Source organism: Macrobrachium rosenbergii, chromosome 23 (assembly GCF_040412425.1).
Source record: "Macrobrachium rosenbergii isolate ZJJX-2024 chromosome 23, ASM4041242v1, whole genome shotgun sequence".
Classification (NCBI taxonomy): Eukaryota; Metazoa; Arthropoda; class Malacostraca; order Decapoda; family Palaemonidae; genus Macrobrachium; species Macrobrachium rosenbergii.
In genome coordinates, this window is record NC_089763.1 from 18258374 (window position 1) to 18278729 (window position 20356).

Below are 20356 nucleotides of genomic sequence, written 5' to 3' on the forward strand. Positions count from 1 at the left end.
AATAAGAATGATGTACAGTACTGTATATAAAACTAATCCACTGGGAAAAGAAAAACGAGACTTTATCTGTTAAGTGAGAATCAAGAAAATTCATTCAAATGCACTAGATAAGTAAAAAATTACTTAAGGCTTAAGAGTTGCTGAAAAACAACAGCTGGAACTACTGACACTGCATTAATACAACCACCCAAAATTTGAAATAACTCCCATGAGGAAAATCATTTGTAACTTGGATAATTCAACAGAACAGCTCTGTATGGAGACACTGTTTATTAATAAAGTTCTTTAACTGAAAAACAGAGAAATGGGTGTATATAATTAATACAGTACAGGTGAGATTATTTCAGAAAGTTACCATCTTTTGTTTGTTTTCACAATCGTCCCTAAGGGGCTGGTACTAAACATGGCATCCTGCTGAGGTTTTCTGTAGAATAGCCTGCAACTTCGTTTGAAATACAGCCTGAATACTGCACAGCCCAGCTTGCATTATATGCAGTTAGAAAAATACATGTTACACTTTCTTTGTGAAAGTTTGTCACAAAATATGCCTAACCTACCAGTGGTTTTTATACATAGCCTACCACCTGCATATTCATTTTATCCATGAAACATCTTGTTTCCAAATGTGGTTCAAAACAATTTTCACAGACTGGACAGGAAAAAAAACCCCTACAAAATGAGGGGGTGTTGAGAATGAAAAACAGGCCATAGCCTACAACAAGCTAAGTAGTCTGACAGAATAAACATCAAGTTCTGGCAAGAATCTTCTTTGCTGTGCAACAGCCAAGAAGGCCTCTTTTCAAGATGCAGTCTAGTGCTTAAACAGAGCTTAGGCCAGGTCCTCACTGGACAGGTTGGTATCGCTCTCGGCTAGCACTCTGCTGGGCCCATATTCGTTCTCCGACCATTCAATGAAGAATTAGAGAAACTTATTTCTGGTGATAGAAATTCATTTCTTGTTCTAATGTGGTTCGGATCCCACTATAAGCCGTAGGTCCCGTTGATACGTAACCAACTGGTTCTTAGCCACGTAAAATAAGTCTGATCCTTCGGGCCAGCCCTCTAGGAAAGCTGTTCATCAGCTCAGTTGTCTGGTTAAACTAAGGTATACTTAACTGCTTAGGCCTATAGACTAATGGGTTAACCAAGGCTAAGTTAGAGACTCATAAGCAAAGCTAGCTTAAGCTGGTCGAGGATTTCGGTCAGACATCAGCCATTAATTAAATAGGCTACACTGCTGAGACCAAGATAAGTACAGTTGGCTTATAAGTGTTCTCAAAATGACATTCGGTCTATGAATTCCCCCCCCCAAGACTTCACTCGTAAAGCTAACCTAAGTAGGCCTATAACTTTGGTTTCCATTGCAAACCGACTTATATGTATGCTATACCAGTTATATTCGTGAAAGACGATCTGACTGTAAATTCGTCAAAATTATCATATAATAATTACCGTAAAGAAATCTCATGATTCTAGTCCACAAGATAGGCCTATTACTGGTCGGAGGTCTACGTTTATTAAAACGTCCTAGATCAGCCTACCCTGTCGTTGGCTAGTTCTATGATAAACTATATCTTATGAATTAAAATCTGGCAATTTTGAAATAGAAGACAACAAAATAAGCTTAACACATTTAAGCCTTCGATATTCTCCACTTTTACCTTCTCTTTCTGTTTAGGTCTTCAACTGACGTCTGCAGGTAGTGGTGACAGTAGTAGGACTGACACTACGAGACTTTTGTCGTGGCGTTGCCTTTGTAACGGCACAAGCTCACACTTCTAAATTCCCAGGCTAACAGCAACTCTCTTATTTTCCCTTTCTTTAAAAGCCACTAGGGTCAAGATTATTGCATTTTCCTCGTTTATTTTCTCTCCTCCGTCTTCCTGGAAGCGAGATAGCTCAATATGTGACATTTCTAAATTATCTGTTGCAAGGATGGATTAGATCTTAAGATCTTGGATTATGAGACAGCCACTGGGGTAATAGGGCCATTCGGTGTTATCTTGGTAACGGTTGTAATAAACATATCAAAATACAATTTATTACTTGTAATTCTCCCCCTGCAATACTCTATTAAAAATGAAAACGTGAATCATAAACTTTGAATTTTACTTAACAATTCTGGTATTTTATTTACATTTGTATTTATTTATTAAATTGGTAAATAATTTTTCCTTTTCTAATAGCCAATCTCTTCTTTCTATATCTCCTATTACCTTCTGTTACTACTTTCTAATGAACACCATATTCTTTGGGAGCTTTAACTTTAAGTCAATGGCCCTGTAGGTCATATGAATAACGTTCATCTTCTGAATAATAATAATAATATAATAATACCCTGAAGTTATTTCCATTGAACATTTTGTTTGCTACGATTTCTATGGCATCTTTTGCAGGAACATTTACATACAGGCTTTTGTCTGCTAATATATGGTAACCTTAGACATCGAGGGTTATATACAAATTTTCCTGTAAAAGAGGTCATAAAAATCATAACAAACAAAATGTACAATGGAAACACCTGCAAGGGACTAAGTAAATCCATGTCTATTGATCTCTTGTCTCTTTCTTTGTTCTTATATTTACCTTTTATTGCAATTCCAGAGGACTTGTGCGAGCTTTGAATAAAAGATCGAGGTACTTCATTCTGTTTTCGTATAGTTTATCTCCATTCAGTTTATTTTCATTTGTTCGTGCACAAGTGCCTTTATACATCTTGTCTCCGTTTGTTTGACAATTTTTTTAATTTTAATTTTTTTGACATTCGAAAGCTGATATTATTCATCGATTCTCTTTTAACTGTCTTTGCTATTTTTTTTTTTTTTTTTAACTCGAAAGTAAAACAACAAAGTCAAATTTTTCAGTGTAGTGCCTAGGCCGACAGGGTAGCAACCTGGCGTACTCCTTGGATTATGGACATAATACCTTTCTGTTAACTGAGCATAAGTCCCATCTAAAAACTGTCTCAGCTCATAAAAGTTTCGTCTGCTGTCATAACTGAATCACGGGCAAATGACGTTGGCCTACAGAAATTTATATTCCTGATATCAGGTGAATCATCAGATATATCAGTTCACATTAACAGAGGTGATAAAATAGCCAATGGACATCAGGAACAATTATACCGGCCCTAATAGTCTATCGGTTAGTGTAAATATACAAAACTTTTGGGTAGAATGTTCAAAAATGCATTTTATTTATAATAAACAGTGTAGCCTACAGAATGAAAAAAATACATGTTGCCAATTTTTTAAAACAGATCTAGTTGAATTTTCAGAAGCTATTAATTTTGTTACAGAAAAAATCTGTTAGCACTTAGATAACGTGGTCGTATAATGATTAAGGGTCCATAAACTTGTTGCTGTTAGGATATTAAATGGTATAACACTTAATTATAAAGTCAAGGAAAAAAGTGCTGTCAAATCATTAATTAGCATGATGCACAGTGGTATATGAAGTCAAGGAGAGTCATTGTGAGATGGTGAGCCATTTGTACAGCCTTTAGTAACATACCATTAGACATCCTCATCACCTTCCTTATCATCATCTGCAGGCAGAAATGATGCGCTGGCACAGATGTCTTCTTCGCCTCCGCAGCGACAGAGTTCTGTGTATGTCAGCTTGTGTTTTTTTGCAGGAGCATCTTACAGTACATTTTACCATTGACTTGCTGTTCTCTCCACAGCCGCACTTAACAAGTTGTAGCACGCATTCTGGTGCAGGTGCCTCTCTTGAAAGCAGTGGCATCAGTCTTCCAGTTTCTTCTTTCCATCCTAGACTCAGTGGATTGGGATATACTGGCTCTTCTATCATGTCCTGAGACCAAATATTTGCCCGAAAATGAGCTCGCCGAATGTGTTGCATCCATGCTCCTGGCGTTGGGGGTAGTTTGTCCACGACCTGTTCAGGTTTGAGATGCTTAAACAAATTCCACCTCAGGTTTTTGGCTTTGGTGATTTTCTCTTTCCTTGGACAGAAAAGAGAGCACAGAAATTCCTCACAACCTTCAACAACTTCTGTTGTTGGTTCGTCTCCCACACCTAGGTCACTCATGGCAGAAATTACATGAGAACTGGAAGTCGTGAAAGCACCGAAGCATGTTTCTTTTCCTTTTCCTCTGATGTGTCCTGTCAGAGCATGCCAATTGATCAGGGCAGCTGTCTTCCTGGGTCCTAGAGCATCATAGATGGGTTGCAAATAAACTTTACGACGGCATTCTGCAATTCCCATGACCGTGGCAAAATTTCTTCCAAGTTGTGGAAGCCTATGGAGGGCCAAGAGAAGAACATCAGTGACCTGTGTGTAGATATGGACAGTGCCACCAGAAGCTGCAATATCTAGGACATGCAATATCATGATTGTATCTGCTTCCTCTTGAGTGCTCACCTTGGTAGTTACTAGTCTCTCATGGTTGACCATCACACTCTTGCGAGTGGCAGTAACAACATTGACAGTGCTGTGATCAATCAGTTTCTAGGCTAGATAAATTGTGAGAGAGTCTTTTGTTGTGTTGCTAGCAAGGAACATGGATTTGTTCTTTATCTGGGTTGAATCCTCAACTTTGAAGGATCTTACTTCTTTCAGTTTGCCTCTTCTCTGTTCTCGAGTGGTTTCCTTAACAGAGTTTTCTTTGGTGTAGTCGTCAAATATAACACGGACCTATGTCAGAGCCATAACTTTTAGCTTTGGCATCAATAAGCTTGACATAGGCCTCTGCCAATTCCTTGGTACTCTTGAAGTTCTTGACAGCCATTAGTTCTTGAACTACAGCCATACCATCAACTACTAATGTGGCCATGCTGTGCTCCTCTAACGACACTTCATTGGCCGCTGCATGTGCAAGGCCTTCCATTAGATGAATAATGCTACTCTTGTCATTAGTTGGATGAAGGCTTCCATTAACTTGCATCAAAGATCCATTGACATGTGAAAACTCCTGGATACCAATTACTTCTTCCAGGTTGACGTCATCACGTGAAGATCTGGCAATTAGTACCATTCTAGCAAAGAGTGTAGACATAGCCTTGAGTGTCAAAACTTCTGAACCAGCATTCAGCTTGATTTCACTGGTGCATGTATTCCAAGTCAGCAACTTCACTTTAGACATTTTGTCCCAAAGATTTCCTCCTGCAATGATGCATTCATTTACAAACTTTTTGAAGGCATCCTCGCCTACTTGCTCTGTCGATAAGATGCTGTGCTATACTTTCTTATCAAGAAGTTGTTTGGAGATGAGCTTGAACATGCAATCATTACCAGTTTTGTCAGCATCATCCCTGGAACCAAAGAGGTTGCATTCAGCTAATACAACTTTTAGTTTACTAATGGCATGTTCCTGTCGGGTAACCTTGGCCTTGGATAAGCAGTGGTGCTGATCTGTGGCTTTGTCAGGGATCAGAACAAGTTGCTCAGTTTCCTCAGAGAGGCGTGCTAGTTCAGGTCCTATGAGACAGAACTTGAGCAAAGTTTCTGATATTCCTCCTTGGCCCTCGGTGATCTTGTTCAGGTGTTCCGTAGCTTGATCAATTCCAATGAGTGTAAATGGTACACTCTTGCTTGTGTTGACAGTGAAACTTCCATGACAGAATTCATCCCAGGTTTCTAGGTCTGTTGTTTCGAGTTCTTGCATTCTTGCAATGTATTCAGGGATGTTCTGAGCATAGTCCAATCTGTCATAAGCAAAGAAGTATGTACAGGGCTTCTCAAGTGCTCCCAAGTAAAGCAGCCAGTTTTCTTCCCGTGTTGCACGTTGAAACTGTAACAGAGTCATCACTTGTTTCATGTACATTCGTGCCCATTTGTACATTGGTAGCTCTTTGTGACTTTCATCAAATCCGAGAAGCAACTCCTCAATGTCTGTGGACTTCAACTCTAGTAGGAATGTTTTCTGAGCTTTATGGACATCTTCCTGATTTCTGCATGCCTCTGCCAGCTTCATAACACATTTCTGCAGGGTGGCATATACAGTGCGGTTCTCCTCAAAGAAAGACTCCATCCACAAATCGAAGAGTGCTCGTAGTGTGATTTGATGCGCTTTACATTGCTCTGTTGTAATGATTGCCATTGATAATCTGTGAGGTGGTGACACTGCTGTAAAGACCAGCTTCCTGCCAGGCGTCACCAAGGCCACTTCCTTCAATTGTTCTGCCCAAACATCGGATGGCACAAAGCACAATGTAAATGCCCCTGGACAAAGCTCCCACCTGTTTGCTTACTGAGATTCTAGTTGCTCCAGCCTAATAACTCTCTTGTACAGATCTATGTCTAAGGTTACTAGCAGTTTTTTGTCTTGGCCTGACACTAATTCATTTAGCCTGCTCAGCTGATTCAGTGCTGTAACTAATTGACCGATTCATGTGCTGGAGCTTTGATGATAGGCAGGCCAAACGCATTGGCAATGGCAACAGGAGCATCTTCTGGTTGGGCCAAAGAGTTATAGGGTAACCATAATCCAACAGGCTGGTTGACTTCTTTTGAGACAGCTCCTGTGCCTTGACCGTCATCCTGTGCTGGAAAACTGTCAATTTGCTGATGATAAGAATCATCAATCTGCTGGACAGAATCATCAATTCGGATGGGGCTGTTTCTGCAGCAGCAAAATCGTGCCAACATCCAGGCAATATCTTGGGTCTCTGCCTGGTTGCACTTTTTTTGTCATACTGTCCGATTTTGTAGTCTGGGTATTGAGGGCTTGTTCTTGGTTTTGGATTGCCTTCAATTGTATATTTTGATAGTTCAGTAACTGATGCTGGCACATTCACTGGACCTGAAGCTGACTTGTGGCTTGAAACTTGCAGTGGATCGACAATGGTTTCTCCTTGACCTGAGCTGATATATACCTAAGGCTGTTCCATGGAAGCGTCCCTTTCCCATCAGGGTGTCAACATTTTTGTCAATGTTACGTCCCAGATGCATTGATCCGCTTGTGTCTCATAAGACCTGGAGGCACATATACACTATACTCCTTCATATTATGAGATATGGCATCAGCAATGTTGTTGCATATTCGAGTAACCCTGTCATATGAGATTCCAGCTCCACAGTCACTCAAGATAGATACTGCTTTCTGGCTTCAGAAATTGTGATATATGTACAAGGACAGCCCAACAGCATAAGGGCTTTCTGCCATTTGGTGAAACATAGCATCTGAGGAAGAAGGCTGGAACATCACTTGTCGTCCAGTTGCTACCATTTTCACCTGAAATATAAAGAAATCAACTAATGCTACCACCACCTTTTCCCTAATTTAAAACCCTTTCCATGCAGCAGCCTTTGGGATGCAGGCCTCATGTGTTGTGATGCGAGCACCATATCTCGACACTTTTTACACCGAGATGCATTTGGAGCATGCAAAAACTGTTGAAGCAATATGCTACACAGAAAGGACTCATATTACCTATTGCGAAGATTACCCCTCTTTCCAAAACCTAACACCACCACCATACCTCCTAAACAATGCTAACACCAACACCAATGTTACTACTTCACTTACTTTCATAATCGTTGTTCCTCACCGTGACAAAAAATAATAACGCTAGGCATATTCTTGAAAGTTACTAATACCACATCAAAATATATATTTACACTAATAAAACTCTGCCTTTTAACAATATTTTTGCTGCTAATAGGTCCTTGGGCTCCATGTAACCAACAAAAAGTGGAAAACAACAAGGAAACTTATATTTATGATACGCGGTTTCAGTTTTATTCAAGCACACCACCTAGACCATGATAGAGAAAATGGCAACATCAATTTCTTTGTCCATTATGGTCCAGTGATGAATTTTAACCATGTTGCCAAAATTCTACCCAAAAGTTCTGCAAGCAAATTTATTTAAACATTAACCGATGGACTATGAGGAGCTCTGCGCAAGATGATCATAGCACACATTTTTCTCAATGATTTCCGAAACATCGTTCCTTTCTTTCCTTGAGATATTGTGTGTATTAAACACTCATCGCATTTCACATCACAAATTTGTTCAAGAGTAAACCATTTTCAAAGTATTCCACGACATTTTTATTTTATTTATTTTATTTATTTATCAGATTTTCACCCTATTCATTAGGTCTTCTGCATTCTTATCGTTAAAATTTCTACATTTCCATTCTCATATCTTGTTCTCTCATTTTCACAACAACTGGGTTTCACTTATCCCTACCTGCATTTAGTTGCACTCCTACATGAAGACACTAGGCTTGGAAGTTCTTTTCTCCGTTATTCAAATAATTCCCAAACTCTGTTTCACTGCATCTCTCAATTCAGTTATCGTGTTGCTTCCCTACTTTTCACGAAGCCACCTCTATTCTCTTTAACGAAATGGAATTTGAACAAAATGACCGGTAGGAAACTTTCTCAGGACCCAACCCAGTTGCCAACTTAGCGGAAAAATCGTAAATTTAGCGGATTCTGAGAGCTCCTAGCGGATTTTTAACAGCCTCTGCGGTTAGCGGGAAATTTGGCGGATTTTGGTTTGAGTTTAGGGGATTTACAGCGGATTTTGATTAACTCTGGGATTTACAGCTGATAGACGGAAACAAATAAAATTCCGGTTACATATCACCATGAAGTTAGGAAAAGATCACGGGAATTCAAGGTTAAAACATACAAGGAAAAAAAAAATCCTACAATGCAACTCTTAAAGTAAATATTAACGACGCTGGATCAACAATGTCGAGTAGAGTCAAGACCGGTACTGTACTAAGATCAGAGCCACGTCTCGGTATGATTCCCTCCCAACTAAGCAATGTGAAAAAAAAAACCTGTTCAAACCACACAGATTACGAATTATACCAATGCATAAAAGGGATCGCGCTTATAGTATGACATTAGAAATTCTTCTTCTTCGTTTAACGTGCCTTTTCCCATTTTTTATATATAAAAAAAATTATACACTGTTTGGCAACGTTATTGAGTCTGAGATTCTGAACGATACAAAAAGAATCACGTCGTGTCTGATCTGAGCATAGCTGTATAGCGTATAGTGCTGCATGAAACTCTCAGCCATGGACCATGAAACTTTCAGCCACGGCCCGGTGGTGGCATGTGTTGTTGGCACCGCACGATCATGGCTAACTTTAACCTTAAATAAAATTTTAAAAACTACTGAGGCTAGAAGGCTGCAATTTGATATGTTTGATGAATGGAGGGTGGATGATCAACATAGCAATTTGCAGTCCTCTATCCTCAGTAGATTTTAAGATCTGAGAGCGGACAGAAAAAGTGTGGACAAACAGACAAGGAGCCATCTCAATAGTCTTCTTTTACAGAAACCTAAAAATGTTTACACACTACTTGGCAACGTTACATCGAGTCTGGGATTTTGGACGATACAAAAAGAATCACGTCTCCTCATATTTGAGCATGACTACAACTTCCGGTAAGGAACTAAGGAAACTTCGTTCAAGTTAACTGAGTGAACGGTCAAGTTCCGCCATGAACGTGTGCATTTCATGTTCGATTCCAGACTTTTCTGTGACATTCTATACTATTTATCTCAAATTTGCATTATCCTTTCATATATATATATATATATATATATATATATATATATATATATATATGTACTGTACTGTATTATATATATATATATATATATATATATATATATATATATATATATATATATATATACATATATATATACATACATATAATGTATATATATATATATATATATATATATATATATATATATATATATATATATAACTTAAGTAGGGCAAAGTTGCTTGACATTGCAACTGTCTTTGCACTCACCTTATCGTGCTTAAATGTCAGCTATCTTGGAAATAAATGTTTTTAAAATCTTGGTTTCTAAATGAAATTATGTGTTTCTCATTACACATTTATTTAGTGCCTTAAAAAGGTTATAATATTTCCACCTGTTATCTTGGGTAGTGGTAGCGGCTGAGACTTTGTCTTAGGCACACTGAATATTCTATAAGTCTACTACTTAGACTTAGAATTCTCACTTAGTCTTTGGGCACACAGAAATTCTTATAAGGTCACAAATCGCTTTGGACCTCATCATTCATGAGGGCGGGAGACGCATGGTCGGCGAGACAGCAGTGGCACCTGGCTGCTATCTCTGAGTTCGGCTGCACCATTAGCTATGTCCCTGGCAAGAACAACCCGGTGGCCGACGCCCTATCAAGGGTCGAGATAAATTCAGTCCACCTGGGCATTGACTACGAGGACCTGGGGAAGGAACAAGCCACTGACCCAGAAACAGCTGCCTACCGCACGGCACTCACTGCACTGAGGTGGGAAGACATGCCAATATGTGGGTCCAGTTCAACACTTCTCTGTGACACCAGCACTGGCCGCCTGCAGCCCCTGATACCCGCATCAAGGAGAAAGCAGACGTTCGACATCATCCACGGGCTGTCCCATCCATCAGGACGAACAACAGTGCGCCTGATGACAGTTTGTGTGGCACGGGATCAGGAAGGATGTTCGGGAGTGGGCAAAGAACTGCGTACCGTGCCAGACAAGTAAAATCACCCGACACACGGAATCAGGCATTGGAGATTTCCTCAACCACGTCGGTGTTTCGAGCACATCCATGAAGACGTCGTAGGGCCTCTGCCGCAATCAGGGGGCGCCAGATACCTCCTGATGGTCAAAGACCGTTCAACAAGATGGCCGGAAGCAACCCTGATAACGGAAGCATCAACAAGCACCTGCGCAGAAGCCCCCCTGTCAAGTTGGATAAGCTGTTTCGGTGTGCCTGACAGCATAACTACAGGCAGAGGCCTGGCATTCTTATCGGAGCTCTGGGTCTCCCTGGCACGCCTGATGGGGACAACTCTCCACATTATGACGGCATGTAACCCTGCAGCCAATGGCATAGTGGAAAGGACCCACTGTTCATTGAAGGCAGCTCTAATGGCACGTTGCACAGACGACAATTGGAAGGCTCAGCTCCCCTGGGTCCTGCTGGGTTTCCACACTGCACCAAAGGCAAATGGCGATGAATCTCCCGCAGAGAAAGTCTACGGTAAAACGCTGGCCATACCGGGAGAGTTCTTCCCCATGGAGCCGTATGTTGCAGATATGCCCCTTCCAAGACTGAGGGAAATAGCAAAGATGTTCGTGCCCTGCCAAAAGACTTTCGCAGACAGGACCCACCTGGATTCCTGCACGCACGTCTTCATCAGGATCGACGCCCACTGCCCACCCTTGACCAGACCATACAGAGGCCCATACTGTGTCGTCAGTAGGGCATCCAAGGCCTACCTCATCAACATCCATGGATAGGAAGACTGGGTTTTGTCGAGACAGAAATAGCCAGCCTTCCTGATGGGACAGAACTCACAGAGGAAGCCGCAGGCGTCCCAGAATTCTCCACAAAACAAGGCCTTGGATGAACCGGCATCCCAAACGTGATCGAGGGCGTCCCAAGGGCCGCACTAAGGAAGTCATCTGCTCGACAAACCTACGGGCGATTCAGCAGTCGAAGCCGCGCTATCGTCCGCGAGTATCAAGAACTTGAGGCGGCTCCTGCTCCAGAGGTTCTTGATTTCCAGAAATCTTCAATCATTATTTCATAATAATTGTTTTTTTTTAAGGGCGGGAGTACTTGTAAAGACGTCAGATGTCTTCATTTAGCATCAATTCGCGTTCGCCATCACTTATTAACATGTCAAGAATCTCACGTAAATATTCATGTGTAGTGTTTCCTGGCCTTTCATGGATATATGTTTTATCACTGCATGTATATTATGTCTCTAAAATTGCCCATTGGTTTGACTGTCAACAAAACACAAAATTGCTCAGAATGCGGGTCACAGCAATCGAGAGTCAAAGAATTACATTTTCCGTCTGCACTCTGCTATGTATACCTGGAGCCTAAAACTTTTATGGGCTGCTCTAGGAGCAAGAGCCCGTGCTGGCACAAGGCCAGCTAAATCTAAAACAACAACAACAAATAAATCAGTTAATACCCAGTTTGACCTTTTTGTCCTCACAAGATAAATATGGAGCATGTTAAGTTGCCAGTTAGTGAATTTTGAACGAAATCCTATGCAATCATGGCATACCACTTAAGAGCATAGCTGTACTAAGTGAATCGGTGATACAGAAAACCTTCCCTATTCGTCAAGATGAATCCAGAGTATACTCAGTCTACAGGTGAGGCTGGAAAAATTTACCCGAGTTTTAAAGATTGGCTGAAATCGGTAGAGATAAATAAGAACAAAGCATATTCCGTCTTTCCAGTTTACATCTTCCAGGGCCAGTGAATCGACAACGTCCCCCCAGCCGCTGTCCATCCGCTGGCTCCTACCACAACTCTGGGCTTCTCTTCGGTCCTTCCAGTTTCCATCTTCTACATCTTCCAGGGCCAGTGAATCGACAACGTCCCCCCAGCCGCTGTCCATCCGCTGGCTTCTGCCACAGCCCCGGGCTTCTCTTCTATCCTTCCAGTTTCCATCTTCTCCATCTTCCAGGGCCAGTGAATCGACAACGTCCCCCCGCCGCTGTCCATCCACTGGCTTCTGCAACAGCTCCAGGCTTCTCTTCTGTCTTTCCAGTTTCCATCTTCTCCATCTTCCAGGGCCAGTGAATCGACAACGTCCCCCCAGCCGCTGTCCATCCGCTGGCTTCTGCCACAGCTCCGGGCTTCTCATCTATCCTTCCAGTTTCCATCTTCTCCATCTTCCATCAAGCATGGAAGATTGCTGTCTTTTTCTTCTGGGATTTACGAGCTAACTTTACTGGGATGTTTAGTTCCTTTGCTATGTCTTCTGCTTTAGACCAAAGAACATCCCAACTTGAACTCCCTCTCTCTTGCTCCAGCTCACCATGCAGTCTCTCAACCAGGTCAGCAGCAGCAGTTAAATTAAATCAAGAGTAGGTGACTGAAACATGTCTGGCAGAAGTTTGGTTCTGTGCAGCAGAATTTCAAACATAACAAGGCTTATGATGAATGAGAAATTAATTGCATTCAAAAGTCCAGCTGCATCAGTAGCACGCTTGCCAGAGTGCTCATTGGATACTTCCTCTAGACTTTCGAAAATAGCTGGTAGTTTCAGCAGCATTACTTTGCAGGAAGCATACTGACATGCCCATCTTGTGTCACTCAATCTTTTAAGCTTCTGCAGTTGTTTAGCTGGAAATAGCTTGTTCTGTTTCTGCAGGAACAACTCATACAACACAGCTGATGACATAAACACATATATGGATTCCAACAATCCAAAGAAGTCATCTACAATCTTGACAGACTTAACGACATCCACAATCACCATGTTAAGGCAGTGATTATAACAATGAATATACATATGTTGCTTCTGGTGCAACCTCTCTCGACCGTCGTAGGACATGATCTTGTAAGGTGTGTCAAAGAAACGAGCAGGGCAAGGTTACTGCTACTTTATTACAGATCCAGGTAGCTTATATTGCGGCCGATGACGCCGGGTCGTGAGAGACAATGGAATTGACTGTGACCTGAGGTCGAAAAAATAAACAATAATATGCATTGAACAGTACAAATTACAATACAAAACATACAGAGCTACAATATAGATACAGTCTTGATGCCTGTGAATGAAGAAACATGTGATACACAAATGTGACATTCGTATAAATACCATAAAGTAAAAATGATTAAAATGCGTGACCTGGCACGTTTTGGCGTGACTAATTGAGCTTTGAAGAAAACGGAAGTCACCAAAGAAAACAAGCTCAGCGAGGGAGACTTAATTAATGGCGCCGCGAAACACTATCCTGGCGCTGAATGGTGAGTAGCCGTTCTTGCCTGGGAGGTGCCAGCCGGAAATGCTTTGCTGTTCCGCTCCAGCACGCTGAAGGGTCCCCTGTAGGCTTAGTTAGTGGTGGGCGGACGGCGCTGAATCTGGACAAGACGTGGGTGGCGGATGACAGCTGTGGCGGCATGAAGGTGGTTGCTCTGTCGATGGGCTGAGCGCCTGCAAGGGGGCGAACTTGCCGCCACGTCGCGGAGCCTCTGCAGAGATGGGGGAGTGGCAATCATCCGTCACGAGCTCTCCCGGCACCACGAGGGGTTCTATAGGTTTGTTCAGCTGGGGATGGGTGCCGGCGGCTCTGGGGGCGTCCTCAACCCGAGGAGGACCCACGGCAGCTGATGTTTCCAGTCCTCGGCGGTGCAGCGGCCATGAGGATGACTTTGGGACCTGTGGAATCGTTCAACCAGGCCCGTTGGCCGCTGGGTTGTACGCTGGGTGGTGTGGTGCGTGGTTCCCAGCAGTTGAGCCAGGGCAGACCACAACTCGGAGAGGAGCGGGGCCCTGTCGGTTGTGATGTGGTCCGGGACTGCCTTGAAGCGGCTAACAAACTGGAGAGCAGGGCCTCAGCGCACGCCAGCTGGCGGTGGCTTCTTGCATGGGCGTGGCTTCGGGACCACCTGGCCGAACGGTCTACCACCGTGGTATCTGGATCGCCTGATGGGGAAGGGGCCCGACGACGTCGATGTGGGATGTGGCGAAGCGGCGCCTGGCTGTGGGAACTCGTCTACCCCGACTGCGTGATTTCCACCCACTTTACTGGTCTGGCACTGCAGGCACTGTTTTGCCCAGGCTGTGGCGTCCTTTGCACCCGTGCCAGACGAACTTTGTGAAAGCAGTTTGGCGTGGTCCCGCCGGAGGGTGAGAGGCCGTGAATGATGTCGAATACCTGGCGTGAGCTTGAAACCAGCGCGGGCTGGCCTGTGCTGATGTCACAGAGCAGGCTAGCCTCCGGGGACTTAGGCTTCGCTTAAACACCTCCAGGGAACTCCGACAGAAGGTGTGCATACTGGTGGGGGCGCGGCCTGATGGTGGGTCTGGGTCCCGCCCGTTAACGGGAGAGCCCGGCAGGAGTCGGGTATCGAGGAGGCGCTGGCGCCCCGCCGACTAGCAGGCCGGCGCGCCAGAAAATCGGCCCCCAGGGAGTGGGGTTCCTACGCCCGCGGCGGGGAAGTCCAGGAGTAACTCTGGCCAAGGATGGAGATCACAGGGCCTGGTGTCAGGGAGAGGATGGGGTTCCGTTGGCGGCCGTCAGGAAGGCGGCCTTGTCCGGTGTCTGGTTGCGGTCCTGGATGCTGGAAGACCGACTTAAAGGCTCCTGTGTCGACCAGCATCATCCTGAGAGGCGGTGTCGCGGACGTAAAAACCACTGTTTTTGAGGCCCTGGGTTTCTTCGCTGCCATGGCGCCTGTCCTGCTGGCCGCCGCCACCGTTTTTTGAACGGTTGAACGAAAGCAGGGCGGTGAGGCGTGCTTCGGCGTCCTTTTCCGGAACCACTTGTGGTAGCGGCATTAGCCCGGGACCACCGCCTGCTGTGGTTCGTGGACGCCTGTTGGCGATGGCGTTGACGGGCTGCTCTATCGCCCTCTTCAGGCTGGGCCGAGCTGACCGGCTGTGTGGCCGGTTTTAGCCGCTGTAGCCTTGACGAGTCTGTGAGTGTTAGCCGCCTCTATGAGGTCCTCGACAGGCATGGTGTAGGGGTGAGCGATCTGGTTGCGTACTTCCGGGAGGAGTTGGCGAAGGAAGATTTCCCGTGATGAAGCTTATCTCCTGCCGCTTGCTTGTGCCACCCAAGACCGGTATTGACAGGATCTACGACCATGCCCCCAGCGTCTCTTGGATTGAGGTCGTGGCGTGATTATTAGCGGAGTCGATAGCAGGCGGCCGCCGGGCGATGGGCAGGGGAGCAAGCTTCGAGGAGAACCACGTGGTGCTGTATGGTGGTGTGTGTTTCGGGTACTCGCGAGATGAGTTTGTTGTACGCGTCCTCCGGGAAGGGCGTTGAGCACTGTATGTGTCGGCCTGTAAGTTTCGTCCGTGAGGTCGCGATTCTGAAGTGGCTCTCCACCCTGCGCGAGCCACATCGATGGGTTCCCCGAAACGGGCGCAGCTTTTTACGGTGAGGCGCGATTACGATTGTTGCCGGCCGCCGTGTGTTCGGGCTGGTGGAGTTGCGGGAGGGCCTCGATGCGCGGGGCGGGGCGCCCAGCGATGGAGTGGTAGGTAAACCTCGGAGTCCAGCGGGTCCGCGTTAAACTGCATGAAGGGAGGGGATATCCGCGCCCATGTTTCTCCTTTGACCCCCTTGCTGGAGTGGGGTACTGCGTCAGGTATGCGACCATGGTGCCGTGGTGGTTCGCTAGTGACGCTGGTAGGGTACGCCCGACGAGTCAGCACGCCTCAAACGCTGGTTATAGCGCCGTGTTTAGGCCGCTAGAGCGTTTTGGAGAAATCCTGAGCCAAGACCGAGTCGCCGCAGAGTCTCGACGGCCCGATACCCGTCACCACTGGGTACAAAGAAACGAGCAGGCACACTGCTACTTTATTACAGATCCAGGCAGTTTATATTGCGGCCGACTGACGCCGGCCGTGAGGAGACAATGAATTGATTGCACCTGAGGTCGAAACAATAAACAATAATATGCAGTGAACGAGTACAAATTACAATACAAAACATACAGAGCTACAATATAGATACAGTCTTGATGCCTGTGAATGAAGCTAGAAACATGTGATACAAATGTGCGATTACTCTCATAAATACCATAAAGTAAAAATGATTAAAATGCGTGACCTGGCACGTTTTAGGCGTGACTAATTGAGCTTGAAGAAAACGTAAGAAGTCACCAAAGAAAACGGCTCAGCGGAGACTTACAATGGCGCGCCAAACACTATCCCGGCGCCGAATTGGTGACTTTACAATCTCTTGGGCGAGAACATCTGCTTTTGACCACCAAAGGGTTCAAGTTTAGCTACAAAGGAATTTCAACTAGAGGGCCACATCTGACTTTTCAGCCAACTTAACCTCTAAACGCCTATTGACGATCACACGCCGACTAAAATTGTCTGTTGGGTGCCGAGTGGACGCACTCGTGATAACAGACACAAAAAATTTCAACTCTTGGTCAACTTTTTGACGCGACCGAAATGGTCGAAAAACGCAATTGTAAGCTAAAAACCTTACATTCTAGTAATATTCAATCAAGTGTACCTTTCATTTTGAAACAAATTGGAAGTTCTAGTAACAATATTTCGATTTATGGTGAATTTTTTGAAAAAACTTTTTCTTACGCACGGCGGTAACTCAGCTGAAATTTATAAATTCTTTCGTCATTTTGTCGTAATTTTTGCACTGTTCTATATTAGCCGTTACATAAAGTTTTATATGAAAATGTGCGCAATTTCATGTAAAGTACAGCAAAAATACAACCCATGGTTGTAGCTTTTATCACTTTGGAAATATTTTCATATAAACCTACGATAACTGCTAAAATTTCAACCTTCGGTCAACTTTGACTCGACCGAAATGGTCAAAAACGCAATTTAAGCTAAACTCTACGATCTAGTAATATTCAATCATTTACCTTCATTTTGCAACCAATTGGAGGTCTCTAGCACAATATTTCGATTTATGGTGAATTTTTTAAAAACTTTTTCCCTTACGTCCGCGCCAGAAATTCTTTTCGTCACGTAATTTTTGCACTGTTTTATATTATCGTTACATAAAGTTTTATATATGGAAATGTGCGCAATTTCCATGTAGAATAAAAAGAAAAATAACTCATGGTTGTAGCTTTTATCAGTTTTGGAAATATTTTCATAAAATCACGATAACTGCCAAATTTCAAGCCGGTCAACTTTAACTCGACCGAAAATGGTAAAAACGCAATTATAAGCTAAAAACTCTTACATTCTAGTAATATTCAATCATGTACCTTCATTTTGGCAACAAAATGGAAGTCTCTAGTACAATATTTCGATTTTATGGTGAATTTCTGAAAAAAAATTTTTTCCTTACGTCTGCGCGCGGTAACTCGGCCGAACATCTCGGAAATTTTCGTCATGTTGTCGTAATGTTTGCATCGTTTTCATTAGTCGTTACATAAATCCTTTTATATGAAATGTGCGTACTTCATGTAGAATACAACAGAAAAAGCTCATGGTTATAGCTTTTACTAGTTTTGAAATATTTTTCACATAAATCACTTAACTGCCAAAATTTAAACCTTCGGCAATCTTTAACCCGACCGAAATGGTCAAAAAACGTAATTGTAAGCCAAAACTCTTACATTCTAGTAATATTCAATCGTTTAACTTCATTTTGCAATAAATTTAGTCTTCAGCACAACATTTCGATTTATAGGCGAATTTTTGAAAAAACATTTTCCTTACGTCTGCGCGTGGTAACTCGGCCGAACATCTCAGAAATTCTTTCGTCTGTTGTCGTAATATTTGCACCGCTGGAAATTAGTCGTTACATAACGTTTTATATAGAAAAATGTGCGCAATTTTATGTACAATACAACAAAAAATAACTCATGGTTGTAGCTTATCAGTTTTTGGAAATATTTATATAAATCACGATATAGAAAAAATTCGACTTTCGGTCAACTTTAACTCGACCGAAATGGTCGAAAACTGCAATTGTAAGCTAAACCACTTACAGCCTTAGTAAGCAATATTCAATCAATTAGCTTTCATTTTTCAACAAACGGAAGTCTCTAGCACAATATTTCGATTTATGGTAATTTTTGAAAAACATTTTTTTACGTCCGCGTTACGAATTCATGCATCATTTTGTGATAATATTTTCTGTGTTGCTTTTGATTGTTTTAAAATTTGTTATATACCAAAATCATCGCAATTTAGTGTACAATACAACTAAAAACAAATTAACTCATTAGCTTTAACTTTTGTTTACAGAGCGATTTACAAATTATAACACGTTTTTTTTTTTTGCTGTCATATATTCCAATATTTATATATGATAATATTTTTTTCATTTGATGGTTGCATACCAAACTTCAGGCAATGACAAAAAAATGAGCCAAACTGAACTCTTAATCTTAAAACTAAACGTGCTGTGATTTTTTGAAAAAAACTTTTTTTCCGCTTCGGCGCTAACTCACCGAACGCCGCCGGCATAAGGGAGACGTTTTTTGTAAATAGGGCTTCAGCGTTAAAGGGTTAATACTGTACTGTTGTTAAAAATAAACCTAGAAACAGACTTAGTTTCAAATCTATTAATGCAGTGCTTTCAATTCGAAGTGGTCTAAGAATGATCAGAAAAGGACTGTTTTAAGTATAATCTTCCAAAAGATGTACTTGATAAAATCGGTACTATGGCTGCATATACAGCAGTGTTCAGCAAGCAATTCCACAAAGTTCAACATGCACATCATCCATGGAAACGTTGGAGGAAGACGATAAAGACATGATTTTTTTTTTTACTAGAAGATTTCTAAAGTTATTTCATTGGGGTGGCCAGCGTTCCAGGACACTTTTTAAAACAATGGAATAGGTAAGCAAACATCGCTATGTACTTTTTTGAAATGTGTTACATTCATTATCAACTTTTATTGAGATTTAGCAGATTTGGGGGAAAAAAGGATTTTGAAGGTCTGTTTAGCGGATTCCAGGTTGTTACATTTGGCACCACTGCATGCCTGCTGCACTCTCAGCTGGCAACAGAAGTATTCAGTCATGAAAATGCAGTCTCTTGAGCGCCTACGAACTGTCATTTTCTCTCGATAACAATGTCAACAATACCTGTCCCCGTGTCCAGAGTCAGACAGAGAAAAGAGTAATCTTCATGAATTTTAATTATACTTGTTATCCCCATTTCAACGAATTATTTGTGTCCAAAATTTAATTTTTCCTTCAGCAACCGACTTCGATAATTTTATTTTTCTCTATTACTTTTCCTTTTTTATTTTTCTGTATTACTTTTTTTTTCTAAGTATTCTGTCTTTGACATCTCCCATTCTGTGCCATTCAACAGTTGCAAGAGTTAGTGCATGACAAGAGAAATCTCTTGACTGTAGGAACTTAACCTCTTCAGCTACAACAACAATCAATATTCATGAAATAAAAGACCAAAAAGAAGAAAATGAACACAAGCATGAAGCAAAGCTTCAAGCTTGATGAACAAACAAATGGAATTAGTGATTCGCCTAAGGGAAAAAAAGTAGTGAAAGAGAAAATAATCCTATTTGTTAAAATATTTAAGATTTAAAACTTCCAGTTTAACATTCGCCACCCACTTGATAGATTTATGAGCTGCGGTCAGACTGAATTTATGGAATGGATGATGCAATGGAAAATAAAATTTAGGCCAAAGGCCAAGTGCTGGGACCTATGAGATCATTCGGTGCTGAAAGAGCAACTGAGAATAAAAAGGTTTTAAAGAAGTAACATGAGGAAAACCTCACTATGAACAACTGTTAGGAGAGCATGGAAAGTAAGCTGTACAGAGAATATGAACAGAGTTATAGTTACAGAACTGAAAGGGGTTGCAGCTAGGGGCTGAAAGGACGGTGCAAAGAACCTTACATAATCCTACAGTGCACAGCACGAGGTGCACTGACGGCAC

At 42.6% G+C, this 20356-nt stretch overlaps 1 protein-coding gene across 1 annotated transcript in view; it reads right to left on the bottom strand.

Annotated features, from left to right (window-relative positions):
• LOC136851327 (uncharacterized) overlaps window positions 1–1787 on the bottom strand; it is a 55000-nt gene extending 53213 nt beyond the window's left edge. The window contains 1 exon segment of the mRNA XM_067125358.1: window positions 1662–1787. The gene's annotated coding sequence lies outside the window, so the exon portion shown is untranslated.
• Window positions 1788–20356: the final 18569 nt, after the last annotated feature.